Consider the following 16,600-nt stretch of genomic DNA (forward strand, 5'->3'; position numbering starts at 1 on the left):
TACGCAATAGAAAGAAACAGACCACACTGATCCTCATAGTTCCTACTTCTGATGTTTTTCGTAGCCTGGATGTAGCCCACTAAAGTATAAATGCAGTACTTTGATACTCTGGTGACATAAACAAGACTAAGATTTGTAATGCCATTATCTTTTCCTAGGAGTCTAATACTACTCTAAGATAACTCTAGGCAATCTTCCTGTGGATCTTTGTTTTCCATCAACTTTCTTATATATATATATATATATATATATATATATATATATATATATATATATATATATATAGACACACACACACACACACACACACCAATAGCAAGTTTAGGTATTCCAGACTCTTGTTTATGATTAAGGGACGAGGAGCGTGGGAGACCATCAGATTGATTAGTGCCACATCTACAGTGATGCGGATGCTGTACTGGTCCATCTTCGCTCTTATGCTCCTGCCCTTACCTACTGCAGATACCAGCAGCCAAAATTAGCTTTCTCCAAAGGGTGACTGGCCTCTCCCTTAGAGATAGGCTGAGGAATTCAGTCATTCTGGAGGGGCTCAGAGTACAGCTTCTACTCCTCCACAAAGAAAGTCTTCAACACCTCAATTGGTTCCTTTCTATCTCTTAGCTGGCTTGGGAATGCCTCAATGTTCCCCAGGTGGCTGGGGAGAGTGAAGTCTGGGTGTCTCCCCTTAGGCTGCTGACACAGCCCAGATATGTGGAGGAAAATTGATAGATGGACAGAGACAGCTTTTTCTAATTTTAGTTTTGTACATTACCACCACAATGAATGTTAAATGATAAATACATTTTAAACGAAACAACTCAGATACAGCTGAAGTGCAGATTTTCAGCATTAATTCAGTAGTTGAACAAAACTATTGCAAAGCATTTTTTTTATTTTTTTTTTTGCTTTGCAATCTAAAGCATTTTTTAAACACGATTCCTTCATTTCAGGGGTTCAAAAGTAATTGGACAAATTCCTGAAAACTGAAAATAAATGATCATTTCTAAAACTTGGTTGAAAACCATTTGCTGGCAATGACAGCCTTAGGTCTTGAACTTATGGACATCACCAAATGCTGGCTTTCCTCTTGTTAAATGCTCTGCCAAGCCTTTACTGCTGCAGCTTTCAGTTGCTGTTTGTTTTAGGGCCTTTTTGTCCAAAGTTTAGGCTTCAACAAGTGAAAAACATGCTAAATTGGGTTAAGATCAGGTTTCTCTCTTGGCCATTCAAGAATATGCCTCTTTTTTGCTTTAATAAACTCCTGGGTTGCTTTGGCTGTATGTCTTGTGTCATTGTCCATCTGTATTATGAAACACTGTTATAAACTGTGTTTGCTTCATTAGATGTGTTTTAGCCAATCTAGCCTTTCTATTCTTGAGGCTTATTAGTGGCTTGCGCCTTGCAGTGAACCCTCTGTTGTCTTCCGTGGATGTCCAGGTCTTTTTGCTTTGCTGAGTTCACCAGTGCTTTCTTTCTTTCTGAGAATGTACCAAACTGTAGATTTTGCCACTCCTAATATTGTAGCAGTTTCTCAGATGTTTTTTTTTTCTTCTGTTTTGGCAGCTTAAGGATGGCTTGTTTCACCTGCATGGAGAGCTCTTTGACCGCACATTGTTCATAGCAAAATCTTCCAAATGCAAGCACCACACCTCAAATCAACTCCAGGCCTTTTATCTGCTTAATTGATAATGACATAATGAAGGAATTACCCACACCTGCCCATAAAATAGCCTTGGAGCCCATTGTTCAATTATGTTTGGTCCCTTTACAAAAAGAGGGTCGCACATGTTAAGGAGCTGAAACTCCTAAACCTTCCATCCAATTTGAATGTGGATACCCTCAAATGACAGCTGGGAGTCTACATATTATGTCCATAAACTATTTCAGTGAGCAGGTTAAATATATCCAAATATATACAAACCTAACTGTATATAAACCATCCAGACATAGTAGTGGAAGATTGCTAATGTAATAGATAAACGAATCCCATTGGTCAGCATCAGGAAGAAAAAGCATGAGAAAAATGCTGAAAAACATGGTGAACTACAAAGTCCCAGTAATAACAGGATTCCAGGCATAACATCAAAGGTCTCAGTCAAGAAGAGTGCAGTCGCAGGAAGAACTATGATACTGTGCAAAACCCTCAAACCTCCAGGTGTATCTAATTTCATCTCATTACAATAGTGTACCAAAAAATTAAGTTTTGCATTAGTTCAGATTTACTAGAATCATTGTACATTCATATGCATTACACATCCAGTTTTCAGCTATGACCATGCTGTCTTCAGTTCATTTGTGAATCTCGGTAAACAATTATAAGCACAGGTGATAGCAGAGGAATGCAACTTATTGTTTCAAGCTAAGAAATTAATGGCGAAGGAAACAAATAAATTTATAAGGGATTTATTTTTTATTCTTATTTTTTTATCTCTGTGAAAATAGGTTTAGAGTGCACGGCAAGGAAATTGGTATTCAGAATAACCTATGATTTTATAAATACCATACTTGCTCACTGAGTATGAGAGAACTGCTCCTGTTTTTTTTTTTTTTTTTTTTTTTTTTTAAGTGATAACAAAGGGCTGATGGAAGTGATAGAGAATAAAGTACAAGGAACAGATGACACAAAGGGGGACACAAAAGAGAGACAGCTAGATGGAGAGTTCTTTATGTTCTTTAGTGAATGCTTGGATGAGTCATTGTTCATAAAACTGTCTTGATATAAAAGAACTGCAAAACGAAAGCAGTGCTATTTTCACAGTATAGTTGTTCATATCAGAGTCACATGTTATAGCTCAAGTCGGCCAAGAATCAAAGCTTCCAGCTCAAGACAAAATGGAGAAATTAATAAATAATGTCTGGTTTGTGTCAAACACTTTCATGGTATAATAACAATGCGTTCTTTTGCCTTTCAGTCTTAAAACTTCTAACAAATCACCCTTGTGCACTTGGTACAGCCAAAAGGTTAATGCAAGGCATCAGGTCACTCCATGAGCATAATGAAACTGGCTTCAAAGAACTTTCATATTGTTCTAACCAAATACACGAACATACACACATGAAATAGCTGCTAGAAGGCAATAACAGTGGTGAGAACACAAACAGGTTGGTTGATGAGAAAGAAAAGAAAATAGAAAAAAGCAATAAGCTATAACTACCAGGGTCCTGTACCGCCAGTCGAAGTAAATCAAATTTAACCCACCTGCCTGCAAACATTCAGAATGAATGGTGAGAATATTGGAGAGAATCTCAGGATACACCCACTGATTGTAAATGATGTTCAAAGGATAATTCAGGCAATATAGTTTTCTGTATCATATACTTTTCATATTTTCATCAAATTTAGTGAATGAATGAAAAGCCCAAAATCAATAATGAATTAAATTTATCCTGCTATCAAATATTGTTTGTATATCCAAAGCCTGGTGCAGCCTATTCCTATCTTCCATCAGGTCCAGACTATTAAAAACACATCAGTGAGCCACATTGTTGGACTGGGTGTCACTTTCGAACAATGCCATAAGTACAGGCACTGTCGTTTCTTTTCAGTTTATTCAAAAATACCTTTTCAGACACTGTAAAATTCTTCTGCAATGGCCAGTTGTTTTAGGCTTTGTCACTGTCATATCTGGAAATCCGATTTGTGTGACAATGCACATGCTTCTTGTTGCTGCTTTCAACTGAAAGGAATCTTTCTCTTGCTAGTGTTGCATCAAAATTGCTGTTACCTGACATATGTATATTATGTTCACATCAGTAACAGTGTTACATAAAAACGCAGGCTTTATATTTTTGATTGTTTCAACAAAAGAATTTACTTTCTTTCATAGATCTGTTAAGGTAGATTTATTTTATTGCAGTACTCTTATTTGTCTGTGTGTGTGTGTGTGTGTGTGTGTGTGTGTTTATCTTAGAAGCAGACATTTGGAAAGGAAAGTATAAGATGATAAGTAGAACTTAATTCTAGAAATATCTTGCTGGGACGTCCACTCCTGGGAAGAAGTGGCTGAATGCTTGGTTAGGTGGTACATGTCAAAGTAACATCCACTACATAGGAGGTGTCCCAGTAGAGCATCACACTGCCTCCGCTGGCTTATCATCTTTCCATAGTTGTGATACTAACCTGGCAATTGTTGGTGCTTTCAGTGATTGCCAGGGGTTAGCATGGCCACTCTGACTGTTCTGCAGCTGTGCAGTCCCATACACAAGAAAGTGTGATGTACTTGCATGCATGTATTTTGATAGCTTTCTATCAGAACCAGCATTACATTTTTCGTCAAGCTGAGCTACAATAGCTTGTCAGACGACAGGGGCCAGCCTTGATTCCCTACATACATCAGTGAGCCTTGGCTGCTGAAGACCCTCTGGTTTGTCACTTCTTTGGATCGAAAGTTTTAGAACACCCCATTTTTCCAGTTATTTATTGCAATTCAAGTCATTCAAGTCCAATAAATAGCTTGACATGGTACAAAGGTAAGTGGTGAACTGCCAGAGGTTAAAAAAAAAGGTAAGGTTACCCAAAACTGAAAATTAATGTACATTTCAGAATTATACAAAAAGGCCTTTTTCAGGGAACACAAAATGGGTTAACAATTTAAAGCTGTTCTACAGCAATGGAGGTTGATCAAGTCTTGAAAGCTGTTGTTACTAATTCCTACAGGTGTTCCAACTTTTCTGGATTACTTACAACCCCCTCTGTCAACACACTGTGGTACCATACCCTTGGCGAGAAAAAGGCAATTAACAATGGAAGCGAGACAGATCATCATAACACTTAAAAATCTAAGTCTTTCCTACAGAGAAATTGCAAAGAAAGTCAAGATGTCAATGAGTACAGTACACTCAGAAACTGGGGGAAACTCTGACAGGAAGAGGTCTGGCAGACCCGAATCAGAGGATACGTTTCTGAGAGTTAACAGATTGCGTGATATGTGGCTCACAGGACAACAGCTTAATAGTGGTCATAGTAAGCAAGTCAACTGTGAAGAGACTTTGAGCTGCAGGTTGGACAGAAGGAGTTGCAACATGGATGTCATTGCAAAGACATTAGAATAAGACAAAAACGATGCTTGACTGGGCCATGAAACACCACAATTGGACTATACTGAAAACTGGAAGAAGGTATTATGGAAAATTTGAAATCTTCAGTTCATCACACAGGATCTTTGCACGCCATTGAGTAAGCAAAAAGATTGTCTACAGTTTGTGGCATCAACTATCAAACATGGAAAAGGAAGTGAGATGCGTGGGGATCTAGGGTCAGTGACTTGTACAGAGGCACCCTGAACCAAAACACCTACCACAGCATTCTGCAGTCAATATTCTTTGGTATGTGCCTAGTTGGTCAGGGGTTCATCCTACAGCAAGATAATGACCCAAAACATAAGTTCGAGCTATGCCAGAACTACCTCATGAAAAAAGAACACGATGGGAAGCTTGAAAACATGGAGTGGCCAGCACAGTCAAGTACAAGTGCCACATATGTATGGGAACTTCTGCAACAGATATGGGAAGACCTTTCTAAAAAATATTTGATTTCTGCTTTTTCATTTCAATTGCTTATTTGCACTATGCTTTCACAGAGCAATGAGACATAAACCATTAAGTGAGAAGGTGTGTCCAAACTTTTGACCGGTAGTGTACACTACCGGTCAAAAGTTTTAGAGCACCCCAATTTTGGGGGTTTTTTTTCTCTTTTTTCATGAGTGTTTACATTGTACATACATACATTGCGAAATAACTCAAAACATTTTATCTTTTAGATTCTTCAAAATAGCCATACTTTGCTTTGATTACTGCTTTGCACACTCTTGGCATTCTCCTGATGAGCTTCATGAGGTAGTTACTTCATACCTGCTGGCCCTTTTGCCTTCAGTCTACGGCTCATGTTATCCCAAATCATCTTGATTGCCTTTAGGTCAGGTGACTGTGGAGGCCAGGCCACCTAGTGCAGCCCTCCATCACTCTCCTTCTTGGTCAAATAGCCCTTACACAGCCTCAAGGTGTGTGGTCATTGTCCTGTTGAAAAAAAATGGTCCAACTAAATGCAAACCAAATGGAATGGTATGTCGCTGCAGGATGCTGTGGCTTTGCTGGTGTAAGTGTCGCCAGCCACCATGGTGGGAGCCATGCATGTAGAGATTCACATTCACCTTATCTTTAGAGATAAGGTGAATCTCTAAAGAGAGATTCACATTCACCTTATCTGCATCACACAAAGACACAGCGGATGGAACCAATGATCTCAAATTTGGACTCATCAGACCAAAGCAAAGATTTCCACTGGTCTAATGTCCATTCCTTGTGTTTTTTTGCCCAAACAAATCTCTTCTGCTTGTTACGTTTCCTTGGTAGTTCCTTGGCACTCTTAAGTTGGAATTTCTGAGGCTGAATAGATGAAGACTCAGTCCATTTACATGAAAGGAAGACCAAGAGTCAGCTCTGTCAGATAAATTCATCCTCAGTAGCATAGTGCTTTTCTACTCTCCCAGAGCACTCAAAGGATACTCACACTCTGATGGATGCATTGGAGAGCAACTCGGTTAGTATCTTGCCCAAGAACTGGAGGAGCCAGGGATTGACGACCAACCTGCTGATCACCTGCTCTACCTCCTGAGCTACAGCCACCTCATGTGAGCCAGTATTGTCCTAATTTTCTGGAATTGACTGATCTTCAGTTCTTAAAGTAATGCTGGCCTGTCCTTTCTCTTTGCTTGACAGATTGGTTCTTGCCATAATACGAATTCTAACAGTTGTCAAATAGGTCAGCTGTGTACCAACCTGACTTCTGCACAACACAACTGATGGTCCGAACAAAGCCAAGAAACTCCACAAATGAACCCTGACAAGGCACACCTGTGAATGGAAAACCATTTCAGGTGACTACACAATGATACTCAATTAGAGAAGGCCAAGGGTTTACTGTGCTGTCAACAAAGCAAAAGATGGAATTTAAAATATAAGGCATATTTTTAATTGTTTATCATTTTTTTTCTTTGCTACATAATTATAATACATCTCCAATAATACATCTTGCTTCATATATTTGATTTCTCCAGTATATATCTACAATGGAGAAAGTAGTAAAATAAAGAAAAAACATTAAATGAGACGGTGTGTCTAAAGTTTTGACTGGTTGCATCTTCCACTTCAGGGCTAATAAAACTAAAGATATAATTTTGTTGGAATATTTTAAAACCCTAAGCATTTTTTAATGAAAGCTTATAGTTGAGGTACATATTGAAATATCTTGTATAAGTAAAGGACCCAGCAAGAGTCATCCAAGGGACTGGGGTCATCCTCAGACCTCTGTCTGAGGTCTGAGTTTTCAATTATCCATCAAGATGATTTTTACTGACTCGGGTGACCTTTACTTAAACACCAGAAGCTGGTTGACATTTGAAGTTCACAGTGATATTCACAGTGATATACATGGAATTAGTTGATCTCTTGACTTTTCATTTGTCACAATTTGTCTGATACTTTGGTTTATATAGATTTTTTTTCCAGTTTTTAAAAAAAAAAAATTATTTACACATTGAGCATTATATCATTACAAAGCTGCTAGAGTTGAACCTTCAGAAGCAATCAGTGGGACTAAGAGCCACAATGAGAGCAGAGAAGTGTAACTGAATTGAGTTAGTGACTAAGTTTAGGTCTTTTCATCTCCCAGCCTTATCCTTTATTAATGTTACATTTGATGGATTCATCTTTGGGAATATAAAAGAAAAATAAACAAAAACATTGGTTGGTAAGAGCTGTGATGAATAATACTAAAGGGACACTAGCAATAATATTTAATAAGCTAAAATGTACTTTCTTCTCTGTTTGATTGCTATCATGTGAATTGCTGATGGTCTTTCATACACATTCATTTTTTAAACTCCTACTCATCCTGTTTCTTTGACTTTACAGTGGTATGATTAAAACAAAAACAAAACTATAGCAAAAACAAAGGAATAAAAGAATATGAGCAGGATAAATGGAAGCAGCACAAAACTATAGCAAAAACAAAGGAATAAAAGAATATGAGCAGGATAAATGGAAGCAGCACAGACAATCATGTGCTGGTCCCTGATTAAATCCTATCAATGCTGATTTTTTGTCAAATTTTGAAATACTGTCAAAATGGAGGTGGATAGATAGTTTTACCACTCACATGAAAGGCCAGCCAAACAAGACAATTACCATTTAACATGCCACGATGCTAACAACAATGATAGCAACATTAAAAAACCAACAAAAAAATGCCCCTTTTATTTCCAGTTCCTTCCTGTAAAATGTAATAAATTGTTTCCATTGTACTGCCATCAACCACAATTACATCCAGAATCTGAAGTCGTCAGAGATCCATAATGACAAGCTTTTTCATTTGTATTCATGGCTGCTAATCTTAGGTGTATTGCCATATTGATTTCCCAATTGGTTCTGCTTGCTGGTCATCAACTCACACATTGAACAAATGATTCCCCACTACCATATTTTCTTTAATAATTTAAATGTAATTTCTAATCATGTGCCAGCCATTGTATAATCTCTCATTAAAATCACCAGCCACTGTATAAGATGGAAGTGAGAGGAACTCATGAATAGCATTGAATCTATGTTTTGTAGTTTATATAGATCTGTTCACAGTTTCACTGTTCAATGTTTGAACTTCCTTTTTGACTTCACCATCTAATGGGAGCCATGGATAGCTTATTATATATTATACAGCTATGCAGTACATTTAGTATATTTCTAAATAGGCAGTTCATTCTTTGACCTTCAGGTATTGACCTTAAACAAGAGGTCAAAGGTCAATTGTGATATGATAAGTTAAATCTACTACTTTCTATATACTATAATATAGGCAGATTTGAATGAATTGTTAATACGACCCATCTCAACACCCCTACAAAGTTTACTCCGAATTCAAGTCAAGCAAACTTAATTTATAAAGCACTTTAAAAACAGCTATCACTGACCAAAGGGCTGACCAAATTCATTCAAAAACTTTTGAGCTGTGTGTTTATTGACAGGATGACACTCGCAAATGCTAATAAAACTATAACCTCCTCAGCAGTGGAAAGAGATTCTTTTGTGAAAAGCTCCTAAGAAAGGCTGTTGTATTCAGGCATATATACACAATTTAAAGGCTAAAACAGTTAAACAACAACTAAAATTTCATTGTAAAAATGCTTCTGTTACACAGACCTGTTTTACAAACACCTGTCATAGCAATAAGCAGCTCTCACATACTTCTTTACTTCAGTGACAGGTATAGTGTTCATGGAAGTCTCACTGGAATAGATAGTAGAGACTTCTTTGGCTCATCTTGAAAGTACTGTGTTACAACCTAGACTAGCTGAGAAATTTGTATTAATAGATTTTATATAGTCTAACGTTTACAAGTATGGCTTGCTACGCTACTGTTTAGTAGTGTTATATTTTTATTTACTTACCTACAAATTTGTTAGGCATACCTTTTGTATTCAGAATTGCCTTAATTCTTCATGAGCTTAATTAGGCAAAATGCTGGTAACATTCCTTTTGTCCATAGTGATATAATAGCATCATCCGGCTGCTGCTTTCTCAGATGAACATCCATGTGCATCATGGATGTGCAGCTAAAACTATAGGATTATGACCTGACTGCACAGGCCATTTGAGTACACTGAACTCACTGTCATATTTGAGAAACCAGTTTGAGATGATTTGAGTTTTCTGACTTGGCGTGTTATTGTGCCAAAAGCAGCCATCAATCAGCCATCATGGGTACACCATGATCCTAAAGTGATGACATGGCTGGCAACAATAGTGAGGAAGACTTTTGTGTTTCTACAGTTTTGTCTTAGTAGTAAAGGCACCAGTGTGTGCCAAAAAACACAAATGCAGTTCCATAGCATTACACTACCACCACCTTCCTGAACCACTTAATCAAGGAAGAATGGACCTATGCTTTCATGTTGTTCAGAGCATCTGAATCTCAGAGCACCTCAGAACAAACACTCATCACACCAGCCATTCTTTTTCTGTTCTGCTATTGTCCAACTTTGATGAACCTGTGAGAATTGTGGGCTCAATTTCTTACTTGTGTGAATTTTTGTCCATTGAACAAAACATTTCCACCAAGAGAACTGTAACTGTTTCTTTTTATAGAACCATTATCTTCAAAGTCGCTTAAATACCCCCCCCCCCCCCCAAAAAAAAAGAAGAAAAATAAACGACTGTAATACCAAAATGTATGAAATTTGAAAAGTAACATCGTGAACAGCAGTTTCTCATCCTGTGATTTAAAACAGCTATGGTTAACGTGTTGATCATTCCTTATGTGAAGTGTGATGTCAACACAACACCAGCACTATTTATATCCTCTGAACTTGGTGCAGTATACCTCTAAATGATGTCAGAAAGTATAGATTCTGTATCCTCTTAATGAGCAAGTACTACTGCAAACTGTAGTGAATTCTTTAGCAACACACATTCCTGTTCTCTATGCCACAGTTAACAAGGTAACATACTAGTTACAGTCTTTCATTAATTTCACTTGGAGTTTGTGCAGTATTCAGTTCCTATCTAAACATTCTTGTCAAACTGTTTATCTATGTCGCAATGTGTTGACAATCTCAATGTTGTCTGTACAGTAGATGATTGATAGTGAGGGTACTGCCACAAGTGATAGCTTCAGACTACAATGGCGCAACAGTCAATTGATGTGACAGAGTTGGAAAAACATCATTATGAGGAAGAAATTTTGGAAATCATCATTGAAACACTGTTATCTTTTTATGCATCATATCAGTAGAGCTGCTTGGGCTGGATATTCTTCTTGTTTCCCACTGAACTAATATCCCATAAATGCATGGAGTACACAGATTTATTCATAATATGCTGGCAGCATTTTCAAAAGATGTCCTGCTGCCTAATGTGAGGTAACAATCCTCATGGCTTTTGTACTCAAATTGGAAAATCATTGAGAGACATTGTACTTCAGCCAGTCTCTCAGGTGAGCTGTTTTTCTGTGCAAACAGGCCAGCCATTTTTGACTGACATTGTATTGTCTACTAGGTCCTCCAAACAAGACTCATCTTTAGCCCTATAACAGATTGTCTAAATTTAACAAAAATTGGGAATGTAATGTGTGTAGGGATTTTTCAAAATAGTTATTTATATAAGCAATAGAAAAATATACAACAAAAAGAAAATATAAAAATGTCACTTTTTTCTTTATTTAATTTTTTGGGGTGACATAGTCTGCTTTCCACTATTTTCTGCTATACTGCTTAGAAGTGTGTGGGTTGTTTTTAAGATGGCACAAAAATACATTAAAAACAGTTAAAATACTTTATTGCTTATACATCTGTTGTTGACATTTGAAGTAGTCCTATTATGTTTTCCTTATTTTCTGTTACATATACACATACATACTATAATTTTAGTGGATGTCCATGTTAAGCAAGGCCAACATTAAAAACATACTACTGGCTAATACTGCCAGTATGACTAACATTAGCTAAACTAATGTGACACTGTGTGTGTTTGCAACATTATACATGGCACAAAGTCTTCTTCCCCTTACACCCAAGCAGTCACATCAGATGTCTGCCCCTCCCTTAGCCTAGTTCTACCAGTTCTTCCTGTTAAAAGGGAGTTTTTCCTTCCTACTGCCGCCAAGTGCTTACTCACAGTGGGCCATCTAATAGTTGATGGTTTTCCCTGGATTATTGTATGGCCTTTACCTCACACTACAAACTGCCTGAAGGCAAGTGGTGTTGTGATTTGGAACTATATATAAAACAGAATTGAAATGAACTGAGCTAAACAAAGTGCAACACTTTTCCTCTGCATTTAAATTGTGACTGACAAGTAATTAGTTAAGACTTTGATACTGTGCAGCTCCTAAAACAGACACAAAAATTTATTTATTGCAAAGTTTTAATTTATACATTTAAGTTGTGCACTGTTTTAAAAGATTTGAGAGTTTTCTGTCTTTTAGACTATTCCACTATCATAGACTAGTCTAATTTTTGTTCTTGTTTAAATGACTAGCAAATTAGTCACCAGGAACATACCTTTCAACATCGCTGGAGTTGAAAAAACTAAAACTGTCTTAAAGAAATATTAACAGAACAACAATTCGAATCAATCAGATTTGCCTGAGGCTTGCTGAAATGGCTTTGATATTCCATTTACTTACAGAATTGTCATTTTTATGTAATTTCCTTTCTGGCCTCAAATACTGACAAAAATCTTAATTAATATAGTCTTTTCCAGTCTTCCTGACCAAAGCACTTAATGCCAAATTAATCTAGTAGTTTTAGTACTAAACTACAGCATAGTGCTTTTCCTGTTATAGACTGTTATAGCACTGACTCACCTGCATCAGCTCTGTTGTTTTACATTTGTATCATTTGTGTATCCTCTTCATATTTGTCTAATATTGCAGTTTTATCTTCCTTTCTAAATTTAGTTGCTCTAATGCCAGTATATCTAACCACTCTTGTGACTGCTCAGATGCGTACATTCCAACCCCTGAATGTGAATGCACTCATAGTTAGATCGATAAACCCTGAGTTATTGAGTTGACAACCACCATCATGTGACTTCTCATCCTGAATGCCAGTGTGCGGATAGGTGAAGCCAAATGGCATAAACATATCCTAGGTGTCCAACTTGCTTTGCACCTCAGACTGGGTCCTGGTCTGAAGAGTGAAGCCAGTGCATGAGTACCTTAAACCTGCAAAAAAGTTCTTGCTGATGACCAATTGCCAGACAGAGGTCTATAGAAAAACATCCACTCCCTTGCTCTGTGACCTCAGTACACACTATGGTCATGTTCCTGATGAGTTTTTGGTTGCTTTAAGTGTTACTGAATAACATGAATTCTCATTTTGTAAATGATGATCGCCATCAGGGTTAAAAAGGATGTTAAAGCAGGATATGTTTTAGCACAGCCTACCTTATGAGTGCCAAGTCTGTACACTGTGAGGGGGCATTCTCCTTGGTTTCTTAGTCAGGGCCACCCGTCACTTATTTTAACCAGTTTCAAAACAGTTACTACAATAACAGTGACTACACTTAGCTGAAGTCTGAATAACAAGACTTCAGTAACAATTGTATGGATACCCACCTTTAGTATGCATAGTATGTTCGCAACATGTATAATTGTTATTTTTGCCTTTTCTGGTCTTGGCATCTTCATGATGACATACATTTGGAATATCCGTACTATGGTCAACTCAGGCACACAGTGAGTGTACAGTGAGTACATAAAATGCTACCCACCTCCTCTTCAAAATTTCTGTTTGAGAGAGGCAACCAATTCAATTAAAGTTTCATTAAAGCAAGAATCAATGATCTAGTCTAGGGCAAAAAGACATATTTGGCTTTCATTAAAAACTTTATTGACAAAAGACTTCATTAATAAAACTGGTGACACATCTCACAAATCTATCAGAAACAGCAGATTCCTAAATGACTGGAAAACAGGCATTTTTCCAAAAGCTACACCAGTTTTCCAAGCAGGGTTAAGGTGAGATTTGATATGTAATTTTTTTTACCCTATTTCCATCCTGTGCTGTCCTTAGAAAGTTGTGGCAGCACAGCTAGTTCACCTTCTAGAGACGAATAAAATTATTCATATGAAACAGCAACTGCAAACAACTATTTTGTTGAACATATTAAGTACTTTTTGAATGGTGTAAATCAGAGGCGGAGCCAGACATTTTATACACCCGGGGCTTAGCCCTAAAGGGTAGTATGCATGTGGGATTGGGGGGAGGGGTGAATGAGAGATTTATTAGGCTGTGCTTTCAGTTTTTTCAAAAAAGAATAGCTTCATATAGGAAAAAATATATATCACATATGCAGGACATCTTAAACTCTTTTTTTTAGTTAAGCAGCAAGGCAGAACAAAATCAGGGCTGTATCAAGACACATGGACTAAACCCCAATTCAACCAGACCCAGAACTGATCGGGAATTAAAACAGGACTACTTTAGGACTTAACCAAGACAGAACCAGAATCAAAACACTCAAAATCATCATAGAACTGCACTACACTTATTTTTTAATTCTACCAAAGTACACTATTTAGCAAGGGTGTAGATTTGGTTGTGGCATTGGTGGGGACGGATGATTCAACCATCGACCCCTGCCCCGTTTCTTATTTTTTCCTTTTTGTTTTTGCTTCTTGATAAAAAAGGAGAAATATACTTGCCTACATATGCTATTCTACGTGCTTTTAAACCATTTAAAATTACAATTCATAGTTTTATATGTGAATTATATAATGTTAAATTACTATTAAAGAAATGACTGACTAAGTATTTCAGGCTTTAGTTTACTTCAGCCATATTCCATATAAATCAGGTATACAAAAGTAAAAATAGCTTCAAATACAGTCATGACAATAAAACAATATGACTTTAAGGACTTAACAACATTACTTCAGTTATAGTACACCAACATCTCTGACACATTAGCACTAAGGGAACACTGAATGATCTGGTGGGTTTTGTCCATAAAACTACTCATCTAAGATTACCACAAAGTAAAAGATCTCTCAGCAACATTATGCAACATTTTAGGCACTACTGCCCTCTATCAGATAGGGGCTGGGATGTTTTATTCTAAACATGAACTACTGTTACAGCAACAAACATGGACTACATGCCCCACACAACAAACACATGCCTGCTCCTCTCATTAGCTGAAATGAACTGCTGGCATATTTGTTTTACATCTATACTGTCCAGTCTCTCCTGGTGGACATGGCATCACATTATTCATGGTTACATACAATTTTAGACTGATGTGGACCAAGCCTAGCACCTACTTGCCAACCTTGAGACCTCAGAATTAGGGAGACATTCAAAGGGGCTGGGGGGGATATACATGTACATATATATACAAAAAACTTGAATCTTACAGTGTTTATTTATCGGATAAAATAAGTTAAATGTCACCGTTATTATTGTCCGGCCGGAAACAGGCCGGGGGTGTCCAAATTCAGAGGCTGCGTCCACCTGAGGACCCGGCCTTTGTGGTCTAAGTGGGCCGGGTCCTCCGAAAGCCGGGTAGACCGGAAATGAGCGACTGTGAAATTGGACGGTCTAGCCTTCAGAATTACGTCACCTACCGTCTGCTCCTTGCTGTCTAAAATATAACCGGACGCTGGCGTAGATGGTCGAATAAACTGCTGTTTTCACACAGCAGTTTATTCAGCTGTGTGAGAACCCCAGATGAATCCTCCCAAGGGATTAATAAAGTTTTATTTAATCTAATTTAATCTAATAACTTTAGTCTCAGCCCAACCGATTTACTCACCAACAAATAAAACACAACTAAAGCACTGAAAAAGGCCAAACAATAACATGTTTAAGTTATTTGACGTTTACACAGCTACATTCTCGCCTGAAAATGTGTTAAAAGTTTATTTTGCGACCCAGAAAGAGTAATAAGAGTAATATTAAAACTAAGTAGCTGCAGTAATAGTAGCCATTGTTGGAAACTGAAATTGGCTGGGCCGGTCTGGGATATGGTTTTCAGTTTTGTTGTCCGGGTGGAAAATCAGGAGAAATTGGGTGGAGAATGGTCGCACCGGGAGATTTTCGGGAGGGGCACTGAAATTCGGGATTCCCCGGAAAAATCGGGAGTGTTGGCATGTATGGCCTAGCATACCCTGTAACGTTATTGTGACGGACACATTATACGAGTGAACTTGAATTTAAGTGACTTACAGGTTTCTTTGAAAAACAATTTCTTATATCCAGGTTCTTCCTTTGTGCTGCCATCCTCGTCTCCTCCTCGCAGCGCAGGTTTGCCGCTGCTGAAACTTAACAGAGATCCCTGAAAGGCTCAGCCAATCACATTGGCCATATTTGTCACATGAGGTAGGACTCCAGTAGAGAACGTAATTTAACTCTTTCTGCTCCACTCGCTGAATGAGACGCTGACAGATCGTTTTTTTCTCACTATCAGGTTTGTTTTTCTTTACTCGAAGAGATCAAATTATTGGTGGGGACAATTCAATAATTGCTGGATATTGGTGGGGACACGTCCCTTCCGTCCATGCCAAATCTACGCCCTTGCTATTTAGATTCAGAAAAGTTTATATAATTATTTAGCCTTGTTGTGCAAACAAACCTACATAACTTAATAAATATAGAATTTGAAAAATAGCAAAGATACACTAGGTACTAGATACATGTTCTGATGAGTTTTGGCAAACAACCATCAAACAACCATCTGACTAACATGTGTGTCTCACCTGGCTCTTGTTCCCTCTCTGTTCTGTCCTCATTCTCCTCTCCTTGTCCTTCTCTGTTCCTCTCTCTCCCTCTCTGTTCCTCTCTCTCTCCCTCTCTGTTCCTCTCTCTCCCTCTCTGTTCCTCTCTCTCTCCCTCTCTGTTCCTCTCTCTCCCTCTATGTTCCTCTCTCTCCCTCTTTGTGCTGACAATCAAGCCAAACACCAACATCATCAAATATACAGTTGAAACCAGACATTTACACACTCTTCAGATAAAAACACATACACTTTTTTAATTGTAACATCAAATCAGACTAAATGTTTATTTTTTTAGATTGATAAATATAAAAAACACATTTGTCAAATTTAAGA

General features: G+C 37.7%; 1 long non-coding RNA gene across 1 annotated transcript in view; it reads left to right on the forward strand.

Moving 5' to 3' along the window:
* Positions 1-326: 326 nt before the first annotated feature.
* The window catches only part of LOC146492049 (uncharacterized), a 505,246-nt gene continuing 488,972 nt past the window's right edge, over positions 327-16,600 (forward strand). The window contains exon 1 of the long non-coding RNA XR_014872260.1: positions 327-4,491. This is a non-coding gene — a long non-coding RNA (uncharacterized LOC146492049). The remainder of the gene's footprint in view (positions 4,492-16,600) is intronic.

The sequence above is a fragment of the Neolamprologus multifasciatus genome, chromosome 23, assembly GCF_963576455.1.
Source record: "Neolamprologus multifasciatus chromosome 23, fNeoMul1.2, whole genome shotgun sequence".
NCBI classification, from domain to species: Eukaryota; Metazoa; Chordata; class Actinopteri; order Cichliformes; family Cichlidae; genus Neolamprologus; species Neolamprologus multifasciatus.